The 14,338-nt window shown below is 47.6% G+C and overlaps 2 long non-coding RNA genes across 7 annotated transcripts in view; one reads left to right on the top strand and one right to left on the bottom strand.

Annotated features, from left to right (window-relative positions):
- LOC144577264 (uncharacterized) overlaps positions 1–1,269 on the bottom strand; it is an 81,161-nt gene extending 79,892 nt beyond the window's left edge. For all 6 annotated transcript variants that reach the window (XR_013520674.1, XR_013520668.1, XR_013520672.1 and 3 more), the window contains exon 1: positions 1,071–1,269. This is a non-coding gene — a long non-coding RNA (uncharacterized LOC144577264). The remainder of the gene's footprint in view (positions 1–1,070) is intronic.
- A 183-nt stretch (positions 1,270–1,452) lies between these two features.
- Positions 1,453–14,338, top strand: part of LOC144577262 (uncharacterized) — a 31,204-nt gene continuing 18,318 nt past the window's right edge. The window contains exon 1 of the long non-coding RNA XR_013520667.1: positions 1,453–1,561. This is a non-coding gene — a long non-coding RNA (uncharacterized LOC144577262). The remainder of the gene's footprint in view (positions 1,562–14,338) is intronic.

Genomic DNA, 14,338 nt, shown 5'->3' with positions numbered 1-14,338 from the left:
CATCTACCCCAAAACTTTTCTACACTGTTTTTCCACACTGTGCTTTCTTCCTTTCTTTCCTACCCTCTTTCCTGCCTCACTCTCATCCCGTTTGCTCCTCTATCTACACAAAAACATTTTCCCCATCTTTTACCAAAGCCTTCTCACCACTCCTGCTTCTCAGCACCTTCTTTTCCCCCTTCATTTCCCCAAAACTGTTTCCCCATCGTCTTTTTCCCCTTTCCTTCTTGCCACCCTCTTTCCCTTATCCATCTACCCCAAAACATTTCCTCACCATCTTTTTTGCAAAGCCTTCCCCGCATCCCACTCACCCTCTTCTTCCCCTTATCCTGCTTGCCATGTCTTTTTGCCCTCTATCTACCCTATTTTCCCCATCTTCTTTTTCCCATCCCTCTTTCTGCACTCCCTCTGGCCACCCGCTTTTCTCTTCCCACTTGCCACCCTCTTCCCCCTCCATCTACCCACTTTATCCACTGTCTTTTCTTTCTGCACCGTCTTTCTTTCCTGCCCATCGTCTATTTGCAAAACCTTTTCTCCTTCCCACTCGCCACCCTCTTTCCCCTCTTCATCTACCTAAAAAATTTTCTCCCCTTCTTTTCGCAAAACCTTCTCTCCCTCCTGCTTGCCCACTTTCTCTTCTCCCTCCCTCTTTGCATCGCCTTTTCTTCTCCCACTTGTCCCCCTCTTCCCCTCTGCATCTGCCCAAAATCTTTTTACCCACCGTCTTCTTTCCATCTTTCTTTTCTCCCGTATTTTTTCACCTTCTCTCCCTCCTGCTCACCCCCTGGATCCCCCCTCACCATCCCCTCATTCCTCCTCTCACTTGCCACTCTATTTTCCCCTTCCATCTACCCAAAAACGTTTCTCCACCATCTTTTCACAAAAGCTTCTCTCCCTTCTGCTCACCACCTTTTCCTACTCCCTCCATCTACCCCAAAATAGTTTTCCTACCATCTTTTCCTCACCGTCTTTTTTCAAGCCTTATACTGTTCACCATCCTCTTTTTCCCTTTGGCAATAACCACCCTCTTTAGCCCTCCCACCTATCCCCAAACTAGTTTCCCCTCCTACCGCTCCAGGGGCACGACTCCGTGGCTACTGCCAAGCACAGGGAGGTGAGCTGCAGCGAGGCGAACCGCAGTACTGCAGACTTCAGCTTCTGCTGGCTCGCGCGTCCTCTGCTCCTCTAAGCCGGGCAAGGAGCAGAACAGCCAGCAGACAAAGAAAGGCCTGGAATAGAGTGACTTCCCATCAGCGCCTTTTATAAACTGAGGTTATGCCCAGAGGTTCCTGGACTATTGGATGACAACAAGTCAGGACAACCAATCAGAGCATGAAAATAAAACCCAATCAGAGTAGGCCTAGGGGTTTTCTCTTATCCAATCAGAACATGTAGTCCAGGAACCATGGGCAAAACCTCAGTATATAAAGCATGCTGAGGAAGCCTCACACCGTTCCAGGCTCTTGTGTATCTTCCTGTGGAGCCACTGTGTTCCCGGCTTAGAGGACCAGGAGAAGGGGCAGTGGACCCTCCTACTGCACTCTGGAGGCTGCATCCTGTGGTACTGTGGCTGGCCTCACTGCAGTGGGTGGTGGTGACAGAAACTGCAGGGGCTGGAGCGGTAGGAGGGCGGCCGCAGCGGTAGGGGAGCGGGCTGGAGCGGTAGGAGGGTGGCAAGAGCGGTAGGGGAACGGGCCAGAGCGGTAGGAGGGCGGCCGGAGCGGTAGGAGGGCGGCCGGAGCGGTAGGAGGGCGGCCGCAGGGGTAGGGGAGAGGGCCGGAGCGGTAGGAGGGCGGCCGCAGCGGTAGGGGAGTGGGCGGGAGCGGTAGGAGGGCGGCCGGAGTGGTAGGGGAGTGGGCTGGAGTGATAGCCTGAAGGTGCAGGGCTTTCACAACAGGATTTCTGGGGGCAGCCCCTCGATGATTATGGGGCAGGGGTTACTCTTATCCATTTCTAGGGCACTTGGACCGGGTACCTGATGCCCAAGGCTTCCCCTGTGGGTGGGAGGCAGGGTCCTGCTTGTCAGCAGTGAGAGGCAGTGTGAGGCATGTGTACATGGGATTTCACACGTGTGATGGAAAGACATCTATGCAGAAGAGTGAACAGCATGTGAAAGTGCTGTAGCACTGTGGAAACGTATAGGCATTACAATCTGAGCTATTTGATCAGAAAATAAAAAAATAGGCCAGCAGGGTGGCTCATGCCTGTAATCCCAGCATTTTGGGAGGCCAAGGCAGGAGGACCACTTGAGTCTAAGAGTTTGAGTTCAGCCTGGGGGACATAGCAAGACCCTGTCTCTCCTAAAAATTTCTTTTAAAAAGCTGGGCATGGTGGCGCATGCCTGTAGTTCCAGCCACTTGGGAGGCTGAGGATTGCTTGAGCCCAGGAGTTTGATGCTGTAGTGAACCATGATCACACCACTGCACTCCAGCATGGGTGACAGAGTGAGACTGTCTGAAAGGAAAAAATAAAAGAAAGAAAAAGCCACACCAACATGCTACTAGGTCCTATGCTCCTCTTTTTTTTTTTTTTTTTTTTGAGACAGTTTCACTCTCTTGCCCAGGCTAAAGTGCAGTAGTGCGATCTCGACTCACTGCAATCTCTGCCTACCAGGTTCAAGCGATTTTCCTGCCTCAGCCTCCTGAGTAGCTGGGATTACAGGTGGCCACCACAATACCCAGCTAATTTTTTGTATTTTTAGTTTACTATGGGTTTGGGCTGTTCAGTGAAAAGGCACTTGGGGAATTTTAAGGAATATGATTTTCTAATTATGGGAAACTCCTCTGGCAATTAATGGATCTTTAGAGTGGGCCCCTCAGGTCCTTCAGCACCAAGGTCTTGATGGAGACATATTTTTTTCCAGAAGGACATGCACTGTTGCCACAACAGTGATGAGCTGGAAATTAATTGCTGACATTTGAAAACCGCCAAACCAATAAATAAGTCCCAGAGGTGAGGGACACTGTGAGAGTGGATTCTTGTGCCCCAGGCTGGTGGGTGGGGAATGGGGGCTTCATGAAGTCCCTAGAGAGCTGGAGAAAAGGGAAACAACACAAGCTCAGCTAACTCAGCAGGTGGTGGGGGACAGGAGGTCCCCACAGACACAGGGGATGGGCCTGGCAGCTCCCAGTGGGCACTCACCCAGAGGGTGTTTATTAAAGACCACCAAGTATGGCCCAGAACGGTGGCCTATGCCTGTAATCCCAGCACTTGGGGAGGCCACGGTGGGAGGATCACCTGAGTTCAGGAGTTGGAGACCAGCCTGGCCAACATGGTGAAACTAAAAATACAAAAATTAGCTGGGCATGGTGGTGTGAACCTGTAATCCCAGCTACTAGGGAGGCTGAGGCAAGGCAATTGCTTGAACCTAGGAGGTGGAGGGTGTAGTGAGCCAGGATCATACCACCACATGCCAGCCTGGGCAACAGAGTGAGATTCCATCTCAGGGAAAACAAAAACAAAAGCTGGGCACAGTGGCTCACACCTGTAATCTCAGCACTTTGGGAGGTGGATCATCTGAAGTCAGGAGTTCAAGACTAACCTGTCCAGCATGGTGAAACCCTGGCTCTACTAAAAAAATTTTAAAAATTATCTGGGCTTGGTGGCTCACACCTGTAATTTCAGCAATTTGAGAGGCTGAGGCAGCAGCATCATGAGGTCAGAAGTTCGAGACCAGTCTGACCAACATGGTGAAACCCTGTCTCTACAAAGAGTACAAAACTTAGCCGGGTGTGGTGGTGGGTACCTGTAATCCCAGCTACTCAGGAGGCTGAGGCAGGAGAGTTGCTTGAACCTAGGAGGCAGAAGTTGCAATGAGCCAAGATTTAGCCTCTGAACTCCTCCAGCCTGGTCAACAAGAGTGAAACTCTGTCTCAAAAAAACAGGCAAGTGCCAGCATGTGCTGGGGGATCCCAGACTGCCATGGGCCCCTGACTGCAGGGCAGGGAGGAAGGAGGGGAGGAGGGAGTGACTCTGGGCACTTGGGCCAGGCTTGTAGTGAGGGTCTCAGTCTGCTAAGGGGGCTGGGTATGAGGAGCTGTGGTGAGGAGAAAGTCATAACTCCCCCAGTCATGGAATGTCCCAGAACAGCTGTGCAGAAGAGTATGAGAGACCAGAGGCAGAGAGCAGCTGCTCTCTGGGACTTGGGCCCCTCTCTCTGGGCTCCCCCACCCCCAGTGACTCTTCCCACCACCAGTCTTGTCAACCCCTTTCTCCTCAGTACTAGAGGGTGGCCACACAGTCACCCTCTACTACTCACTTGCAGCCACACCCTGGCTCCTCAGAGCAGCCCCAACATGGGGACTCCACAGGGCATCACCTGTCTCCCAGCTCAGACCCTGGCACCTTCCTGCTGCTCGATCCTCCTCATGCCTTTCCTCAAGTGTCTCCCTGCTTCCATTCCTCTCCTTCCTTGCTTACTTCCACCTCCTGCCTCCCAGCCCAACCCCAACCTTTTCCACCTGATCTTGGTGACACACCCCTCCCTCCCTCCCTCCCTCCCTCCCTCCCTCCCTCCCTTCCTTCCTTTCTTTCTTCCCTCCCTCCCTTCCGCCACTTCTCTCCTCTTTCTTTCTTTCCTTATTTTCTTTTTCCTTTCTTTCTTCCTTTCTTTCTTTTCTTCCTCCCTTCCCTTCCCCTTCCACTTCCCCTTCTCATTCCTTCCTTCTTTCTTTCCTTCCCTCCTTCCTTTTTCCCTTACTCCCTCCCTTCCTTTCCCCACTTCTCTCCTTTCTTTCTCTTTCCTTATTTTCTTCCTTTTTGCTTTTTCTTTCTTTCCTTCTTTCTTTCTTCCTCCCTTCCCTTTGTACTTACACTTCCCTTTCTCCTTCCTCCCCTCCTTCCTTTCCTCCCTCCCTTCATTCCCCAACTTCTTTCCTCTTCCTTCCTTCTTTATTTCCTCTCTTTCTCTCTTTTCTTCCTTTCTTTCTTTTTGTCTATCTCTCCTTCCTTCTTCTTTCTCTCTCTTTTCTTCCTTTCTCTTTCCATCTTTCTATCTCTCGTTCTTTCTTCCTTCCCTTCCCCTTACACTTCCACTTCCTTTTCTCCTTCCTTCCTTCTTCTTTTCCTCCCTCCTTTCCTTCCCCCACTTCTTTCCCTTTCCTTTCTTTCTTCCCCCTCTTTCTCTCTTCTTTTCTATTTGTCTCTCTTTCTTTCCTTTCTTTCATTCATTCTTTCCTCTTTCTCTTTTTTCCTTTCTTTTCATCTTTCTCTCTCCTTTCCTTCTTCTTCTTCCTTCCTTTTTTCTCTTTCTTTCTCATTCTCTCCCTTCCCTCCTTCCCTCCCTTTCTCCCTTCTTTCTGTCCTTCCTTCCTTCATTTCATCATTCCTTTCTTCCTTCACTCCTCTCTTTCTTCTCTCTCTCTTTTTTCTTGAAACAGGGTCTTGCTTTATCACCCAGGCTGAAGTGTAGTGGCATGCTCTTGGCTCACTGCAACCTCTGACTCCTGGGTTTAAGTGATTCTCTTGCCTCAGCTTCCCACGTAACTGGGATTACAGGCATGCACCACCACACCCAGCTAATTTTTTGTATTTTCTGTAGAGACAAGGTTTCACTGTATTGGCCAGGGTGGTCTCGGTCTCCTGACCTCATGATCCGCCCACCACGGTCTCCCAAAGTGTAGGATTACAGGCGTGAGCCACTGCACCTAGCTGAGGTATATTCTTTCTATCCCCAGTTTTTTGAGGGTTTGTATCAGTAATGTTAAATTCTATCAAATGTTTATTTCAGCATCAATTTAAAGGATCGTATTGTTCTTATCCTTCATTCAGCTGATATGAGTGATCTTTTAAATGTTTTTTCATTTGGTTTGCTAATACTGTGTGGAGGAGTTCTGCATCAATGTTCATCAGGGATATTGGTCTGTAGCTGTATTTTTTGATGTGTCTTTGTCTACTTTTGGTATCAGGATAAGACTGGCCTTATAGAATGAGTTTGGATGTATTCTCTCCGCCTTTATTTTTCAGAATAGTTTGAGTAGGATTGGTATAAATTCTTCTTTAAATGTCTGGTAAAATTCAGCAGTGAAGCTATTGGGTCCCAGACTTCTCTTCGCTGGAAGACATTTTATTACAGCTTCCATCTCATCATTTGTAATTGGTCTATTGAGATTTTGGATTTCTTCATGGTTCAATCTTGGTAGGTTATATGTATCTAGAAATCTGTTCATTTCTTCTACATTTTCCAGCATATTGGACTGTAGTCGCTCATAGTAACTGCTAATGATTCGTTGAAATTCTGTGGTATTCTGTGAAATTCTGTGGTATTAGTTATAATGTTTCCTTTATCGTCTTTCATTTTATTCAGTTGGATAGTCTCTTTTTATTTAGTCTAGCTAAACATTGTTCAGCTTTCTTTGTCTTAATCAAGAAACCAGGCCAGGCATGGTGGCTCACACCTGTAATCCCAGCACTTTGGGAGGCCACGGCAGGACAATCATCTGAGGTTGCAAGTTCAAGACCAGCCTGACAAACATGGAGAAACCCCATCTCTCCTATAAATATAGAATTAACCAGGTGTGGTGGCACATACCAGTAATCCCAGCTACTCCAGAGACTGAGACAGGAGAATCACTTGAACCCAGGAGGCAGAGGTTGCAGTGAGTCCAGACCACACCACTGCACTCCAGCCTGGAGTGAAAGTCCGTCTCAAAAAATATATATAACCCAACTTTTGTTTCATTGTCTTTTGTATTTTTTAATTTCAATTTCATGTATTGCTCTGGTTGTTATTTCTTTTCTTCTACTAACTCTGTGTGTGGTGTGCTCTTGTTTTTGATTTCTTTAACGTAGAGCATTGTTAGTTATTTGAAGTTTTTCTACTTTTTTGATGTATGAGCTCATAGTATAAACTTCCCCTGTAGTACTACTCTTATTGTGTCTCATTTGTTTTGATATGTTGTGTTTTCATCATCATTTGTTTCAAGAAAGTTTTAAATTTCCTTCTTAATTTATTCATTGACTCACTGTTGAAGTTCATTTCTTTTTCTTTTTCTTTTTTTTTTGAGACAGAATCTCACTCTGTTCTCCAGGTTGGAGTGCAGTGGCGTAGTCTCAGCTCACTGCAACCTCTGCCTCCTGGTTTCAAGTGATTCTTCTGTCTCCGCCTCCCTAGTAGCTGTGACTACAGGCATCCACCACCACCTTCAGCTAATGTTTGTTTTTAGTAGAGAGGGGGTTTCACCATGTTGGACAGTCTGGTTTTGAACTCCTGACCTCAAGTAATCTTCCTGCCTCAGACTCCCAAAGTGCTGGGATTACAGATATGAGCCACTGCGCCTGGTGAATTCTGTCTTGAAATCCATTTTGTCTGATACAGTATAGCTACTCCAGCCCATTTTTGGTTTCCATTTGCACAGAATAACGTTTTTCATCCCTTAATTTTCAGACTATGTGTGTCTTTACAGATGAAGTGTGTTTTTTGTAGGCAACAGTTGGGTCTTTTTTTTTTTCATTCAGTTACTCTATGTCTTTTGATTGGAGAATTTAGTCTATTTGCATTCAAGGTTATTACTGATAAGCAACAACTTGCTCCTGCTATTTTATTTGTTTTCTGGTTTGCAGTCTTTCTTCTTCAGTTCCCTCCTTCCTGTCTTCCTTTTAGTGAAGGTAACTTTCTCCAGTGGTATGTTTTAATTTCTTCCTTTTTATTTTTGTGTGTGTCTATTGTATGATGTCAGGTTTGAGATTTCCATGAGGCTTGCAAACACTATCTTATAATCCACTATTTTAAACTGTTGACAACACTGATTGCATAAACAAATAAGCAAAATGAAAAGTAATAAAATCTCTACATTTTTACTTCGTCTGCCTTTTAATTTTTTGTTTCTGTTATATCTGATTGTACTATGTCTTGAAAAGTTTATTATTTTTGATATGTTCATCCTGTCATCTTTCTACTCAAGCTATGAGTAGCTTACACACTACAATTAACAGTTATAATATTCTGTTTTTCTGTGCATGAAAGGTATTTTCACCAAGTAAACAATTTTAATTTATACATTTTTTTCTTTCAGCACTTTGTTTTTGCTTGTTTATTTATTTATTTTTGCTTGTTTATTTATTTGTTTTTGAGATGGAGTCTTGCTCTGTCACCAGCGCTAGAGTGTAATGGCATGATCTCACTTACTGCAATCTCTGCCTCCCAGGTTCAAGCAATTCTCCTGCCTCACCCTCCTGAGTAGTCAGGATTTCAGGCACCTGCCACGATGCCTTGCTAATTTTTGTATTTTCAGTACAGACAGGGTTTTGCCATGTTGGCCAGGCTGCTCTTGAACTTTTGACCTCAGGTGATCTGCCCACCTTCGCCTCCCAAAGTGCTGGAATTACAGGTGTGAGCCTTCTCACCCAGCCCCCTTTAGCACTTTGAATATGCTGTGCCACTCTTTCCTGGCCTGTAGGATTTCTGCTGAAAAGTCTGCTGCGAGACATATTAGAGCTCCATTGTATGTCGTTTTTTTCTCTTGCTGCTTTTAGGATCCTTTCTTTATTTTTGACCTTTGCATGTGTGATTATTAAATGGCTTGAGGTGGGATATTAATATATTTTTCTAGGTTTGGGAAGTTCTCTGATGTTATCCCTTTGAATAGCTGGACATGGTGGCACATGCCTGTAGTCACAGCTAGTCAGAGGCTGAGGCAGGAGAATCACTTGAATCCAGGAGGCAGAGGTTGCAGTGAGCCAAGATTGCTCCACTGCACTCCAGCCTGGTGGACAGATCTGTCTCAGAAGGAATAGCCCAAAACAACAACAAATTAGCTGGGCATGGTGGCATGTGTGCCTGTAGCTCCAGCTACTCTGAAGGCCTAGGCTGGAAGATCACTTGAGCTAGGTAGGCCAAGCCTCCAGTGAGCTGTGATGGCCACTGCACTTGCACTCCAGCCTGGGCAACAGAACAAGACCCTGTCTCCTAAAAAATAAAACAGATCCTCCAGGAACTTCTGATGCATGCTAAAGGCAAGGACTCTGAAATCATAAAGGCCAGTAAAACACAGGCCAGTAAGCATTAATAGCACACATAAATACTATCGGTAATTATTAGCAGATGGTTCAAGCTGAGAGTGAGATAGAGCCGAGTGGGTAAGACAGGATCTGCCCAAGGCAGGGACGTCCTGGCAGAGGGGCAGGTCCTGGGCCTGCAGCTTCAGACCCCAGGGTCCCCAGGGCTCACCACTCACCCACCTGTGCCCAGAGATTCACCAAGAGGACATGGGACAGGCTCTCAGCCCCGATATGATGGCCACTGACCTTGCCTACTACCTGGTCCACAAAGGGGCGAATGTGTAAGAGCTGGGGGGGAGGTGATGAGGTGCCCCCTAGAGGGTGGGGGAGCTCAGGAAGGGGCGCAGGTGGCCCTGCCTGGTGGCTCACACTTGTAATCCCAGCATTTTGGGAGGCCTGGATGAGCAGGTCACTTGAGGCCAGAGTTTGAGACCAGCCTAGTCAGCATGGTGATACTCCATCTCTACTAAAGATACAAAAAATAGCCAGACATGTTGGCACACTCCTGTAATCCCAGCTACTCGGGAAGCTGAGGCAGGAGAATTGCTTGAACCTGGATGGTTGAGGTTGCAGTGAAGTGAGATTGCACCACTGCACTCCAGCCTGGGTGACAGAGGGAGACTTTGTATTTATAAAAAAAAAAAGGAGTGCCAGCAATGGAGGCAGATCAGGGCATGGAGGAAGCTGCCTCAGCACCACCTTCCTCCCTGGTCCCATGAGGCCTCCAGGAAAGCCGTGTTAATGGCTGAGACCAAGGGGGTCACCCTCAACCAGCTGTCACTGCAAGAGCTGCAGACCATCAGGTGCGGCCCACCCCCTCCCCACACTACGTCCTAGGAGGTGAACCTGGGCACCTGGAGGCCAGGGTTTCTTGCACCCTGGCCCACCTCTTTTCCTCTCCCCAGTCCCCTGTTCTTGAGTAAGGTGAGCCGCATGTGGGACTATGAGCACAGCATGAAGCAGTGTGGTGCCCTGGGTGGCACTGTGTACCCTAGCATCGACTGGCAGATCCACCAGGTGCAGGTGCTACTGCAGACAGCAGGCCTAGGTCCTCCCACACCTGCCCCCAAATAAAGTGGGTGAGAGGAGGCTGCTGTGTGTTTCCTGTCCCAGCCTGGCACCCTCATTGCTGGGCTTTCTGGGACTGGCCAGAGGTTACAGTTAGGGACTGGAAAGGCAGGATGGGGTGGCTTATAATCCTGGCACTTTGGAAGGGCAAGGTGCTAGGATACCTAAGGCCAGGAGTTTGAGATCAGCTTAAGTAACACAGGGAGAACCCTCTCTCTCTACCAAATAAGTAATTAGCTTGGCATTGGCACATGTGTGTAGTCCCAGCTACTTGTAAGGCTGAGGTGAGAGGATCACTTGCACCCAGAAGTGGAGGCTGTGGTAAGCTATGATTATGCCACTGCATCCTAGGCTGGACAGCAGAGTGACACTCTGTCTCTAAAAAAATAAAATGGAAGTGGAGAAAACTGGGCAAAGGCAGTGAGAAGGGAAGGGAAGAGGACATTCTTGCCACAGCCTCTGCCCTGTCCAGGACCCATTCCCTTCAAACAGGGTATCACAGTGATCTAGGCCAGGAGTAGTGGCTCATGCCTGTAATCCTAGCACTTTGGGCAACATAACAAGGTCCCAGCTACCACATCAAAAAAAAAAAAGCCATGCCAAGCATGGTGGCTCCCACCTGTAATCCCAGCACTGCAGGAGACTGAAGCTGGTACACCACTTGAAGCCAGGAATTTGAGACCAGCCAGACCAACATGGCAGAATCCCACCTCTAATAAAAATACAAAAATTAGCCGGGTATGGTGGCACCTGCCTGTAATCTCAGCTACTCAGGAAGCTGAGGCAGGAGAATTGCTTGAACCCAGGAAGCAGAGGTTGCAGTGAGCAGAGATGGCACTACTGCATTCCAGCCTGGGCCACAGAGCAGGACTCTGTCAAAACAGCAAAAACTAGCCAGTTGTGGTGTGTGTCTTTAGTCCCAGCTACCTGGAAGGCTGAGGCGGGAGGATTGCTTGAGCCCAGCAGAGGGAGGCTGCAGTAAGCTGTGATGGCACCACTCTACTCCAGCCTGAGTAACAGCAAGACCCTGTCCCTAAAAGAAAAAATGCCTGAAACTTACATTTCATTAACAAAGATAAACAAGCTAAACTCAAGGAAGAATGAATAACCCCTACCAAGTGATTTTGAGAGCAGTGACAGATTTAGTCAACTAAAGAACCAAGGCTGGGTGCGGTGGCTCCCACTTGTAATCTCAGCACTTTGGGAGGCGGTGGCTGGTGGATCACATGAGGCCAAGAGTTGGAGACCAGCCTGGCCAACATGGTGAAACCCTATGTCTACTAAAAATACAAAAACTTAGTTGGGTATGGTGGCACATGCCTGTAACCCTGCTACTTGGGAGGCTGAGGCAGAAGAATCACTTGAACCTGGAAGGCAGAGGTTCCAGTGAGCTGAGATTGCACGATGGTACTCCAGCCTGGGCAACGAGAGTTAAACTCTATCTTAATAAGACTGAGCACAGTGTATCATGCCTGTAATCACAGCACTCTGGGAGGTCAAGGTGGATGGCTCACCTGAATTCATGAGTTTGAGACCAGCCTGGCCAATGTGGTTAAACCCTGTCTCTAAAAATACAAAAAACTAGCTGGGCATGGTGGCAGATGCCTGTAATTCCAGCTACATGGGAGGCTGAAGCAGGAGAATTACTTGCATCCAAGAGGCAGAGGTTGCAGTGAGCCAGAATTACACCATTGCACTCCAGCCTGAGTGACAAGAGCAAGACACTGAATTAAAAAATAAAATGAATAAGGAGGAGGAGGAAAGGGGTGGAAGAGGAGGAGGAGAAGAAAAAACAGCCAGAAGAGGGGGAGGAGGAAAACAGGAGGAGGAACAGCCGGGCACGGTGGCTCACACCTGTAATCTGAGGAGGAGGAGAAACAGCCAGGTGTGGTGGCTCATGCCTGTAATCTGAGGAGGAGAAGGAACAACCGAATGGGGTGGCTCATGCCTATAATCTGAGAAGGAGGAAGAGAAGGAAAGGGGGAGGAGAAAAAGGATCAGGAAGAGGAGGAACAGCCAGGTGAGGTGGCTCATGCCTGTAATCTGAGGAGAAGGAAAATTGGAGGAGGAAGAGGAGGAGGAGGAGGAGGAACAGCAAGGCGCAGTGGCTCATGCCTGTAATCCCAGCTCTTAGGGAGGCTGAGGCAGGCAGATCACAAGGTCAGTAGTTTGAGACCAGCCTGACCAACATGGTGACACCCTGTCTTTGCTAACAATACAAAAATTAACCGGGCATGGTGGCCCTGCTTGTAATCCCAGCTACTCGGGAGGCTGAAGCAGGAGAATTGCTTGAACGCAGCAGGTGGAAGTTGCAATGAGCCGATTGTGCCGCTGCACTCCAGCCTGGCAACAGAGTAGACTCCATCATAAAATGTAAAATAAAATAATAAAATACTGGACAACATGGCTTCAATCTGGTAAAAAAAAAAAAAAAAAAAAACCCATCTGCATAATAAAAGATTAGGGTGGAGTGGCCAGCTTCTTTCACAGGCTTTACAAATAGCATCTCTGGTCCAACCAGTCTTTTGTACCCTATGTAAATCAGATCCCACCTCCTCAAGCTCATCTGTAAAACCTATAAATCCAGCACTTTGAAAGGCTGAGGCCACTTGGGGTCAGAAGTTCAAGACCAGTCTGGTCTTCATGGTGAAATACAAAATGTACTAAAAATACAAAAATAAGCTGAGGATATGGCAGGTGCCGGTAATCCCAGCTACTCGAGAGGCTGAGGCAGGAGAATCGTTTGAACCAGGGAGGCAGAGGTTGCAGTGAGCTGAGATAGCACCATTGCACTTCATCCTGGGAGAAAGAGTGAGACTCTATCTAAAATTAAAACAAAAAACCTTCATTCACTGTGGAAGTGGCAACCCATTTTCTCTAGGACTCCTCTCTGCACAGCGAGCTCTTCTCTTTCTTTTGCCTGTTACACTTCCTCTCTTAATTTCACTCTAGAGTGTCTACATTCAGTTTTCCATGGCCTTGGGACAATGGACCTGAGATTTTACCCCCTGCAAAAACACGGCTTCACAAATACAACTTCAAAACCCGTTTTTGGCCAGACACTGTGGCTCACGCTTGTAGTCTCAGCACTTTGGGAGGCCAAGGGGGGCATATCACCTGAGTTGGTAGTTCAACACCAGCCTGACCAACATGGAGAAACCGCACCCGTACTGAAAATACAGAATTAGCTGGGCATTGGCAGGTGCAGGTTTTCAAAGGTGGGATAAATTCAGGAAAGCAGAAGCTACAAGTAAAATCGTGAAGCTGGCCAGGCATGGTGGCTCATGCCTGTAATCCCAGCACTTTGGGAGGCTGAGGTGGGAGGATCCCTTGGGGCCAGGAGTTCCAGACCAGCCTGGCAACAACGCAAGACCCCCATCTCTACAAAAAAACTACAAAAATTGGCTGGGCATGGTGGTGCTCACCTGTAGTCCCAGTTACTCGGGAGGCTGAGGTGGGAGGATCGCTTGAGCCCAGGAATTGGAGGCGGCAGTGAGCTATGATCATGCTAAAAACAAGGGTATCAGAAAAATATTGGATGGCTGGTTGGATGCAATGGCTCTCGCCTGTAATCCCAGCACTTTGAGAGGCCGAGGTGGAAGGAGCACCTGAGGTCAGGAGTTTAAGACCAGCCTGGCCAATATGGTCAAACCTCTTCTCTATTAAAATACAAAAATTACCTAAGCGTGGTGGTGTGTGCCTGTACTCCCCAGCTACTCAGGAGGCTGAGACAGGAGAATTGCCTGAACCCGAGAAATGGACGTAGCAACAAGCTGAGATGGTATCACTGCTCTCCAGCCTGGGCAATAGTGCGAGGGTCCGTCTCAAAAAAAAAAAAAAAAGGAAAGAAAAATGTTGGATAGCATCTACATCTCTGAAAAGGAACAGATCAGCAGGCTGATGAATAAGATCTAAGAGTCTATGAGTAAGACCTACAGAAATAGGAAGATGCAAAATGATTCCTGAGACCTCTTCATGATATTTTTTAAATGCAATAAAATATGTCTCTCATGTTGACCAAAAGGTACAATGTTTGAGTTAGATGGGAGGAGTAGGTTTTTGAGATATATTGCCCAGCAAGAGTATTATTCATTACAAACTAAGTTACTAATAATGTATATTTCAAAATTACTTAAAAAGTAGATTTTGGTTGGGCCCGGTGGCTCACGCCTGTAATCCCAGCTGTTTGAAAGGCTGAAGAGGGCAGATCACTTGAGGCCAGGTGAATCAGTTGAACCCGGGAGGCAGAGGTTGCAGTGAGCTGAGATTGTGC

This window comes from Callithrix jacchus, chromosome 1 (genome assembly GCF_049354715.1).
Source record: "Callithrix jacchus isolate 240 chromosome 1, calJac240_pri, whole genome shotgun sequence".
NCBI lineage: Eukaryota > Metazoa > Chordata > Mammalia > Primates > Cebidae > Callithrix > Callithrix jacchus.
This window is presented reverse-complemented; position numbering and strand designations above follow the sequence as displayed.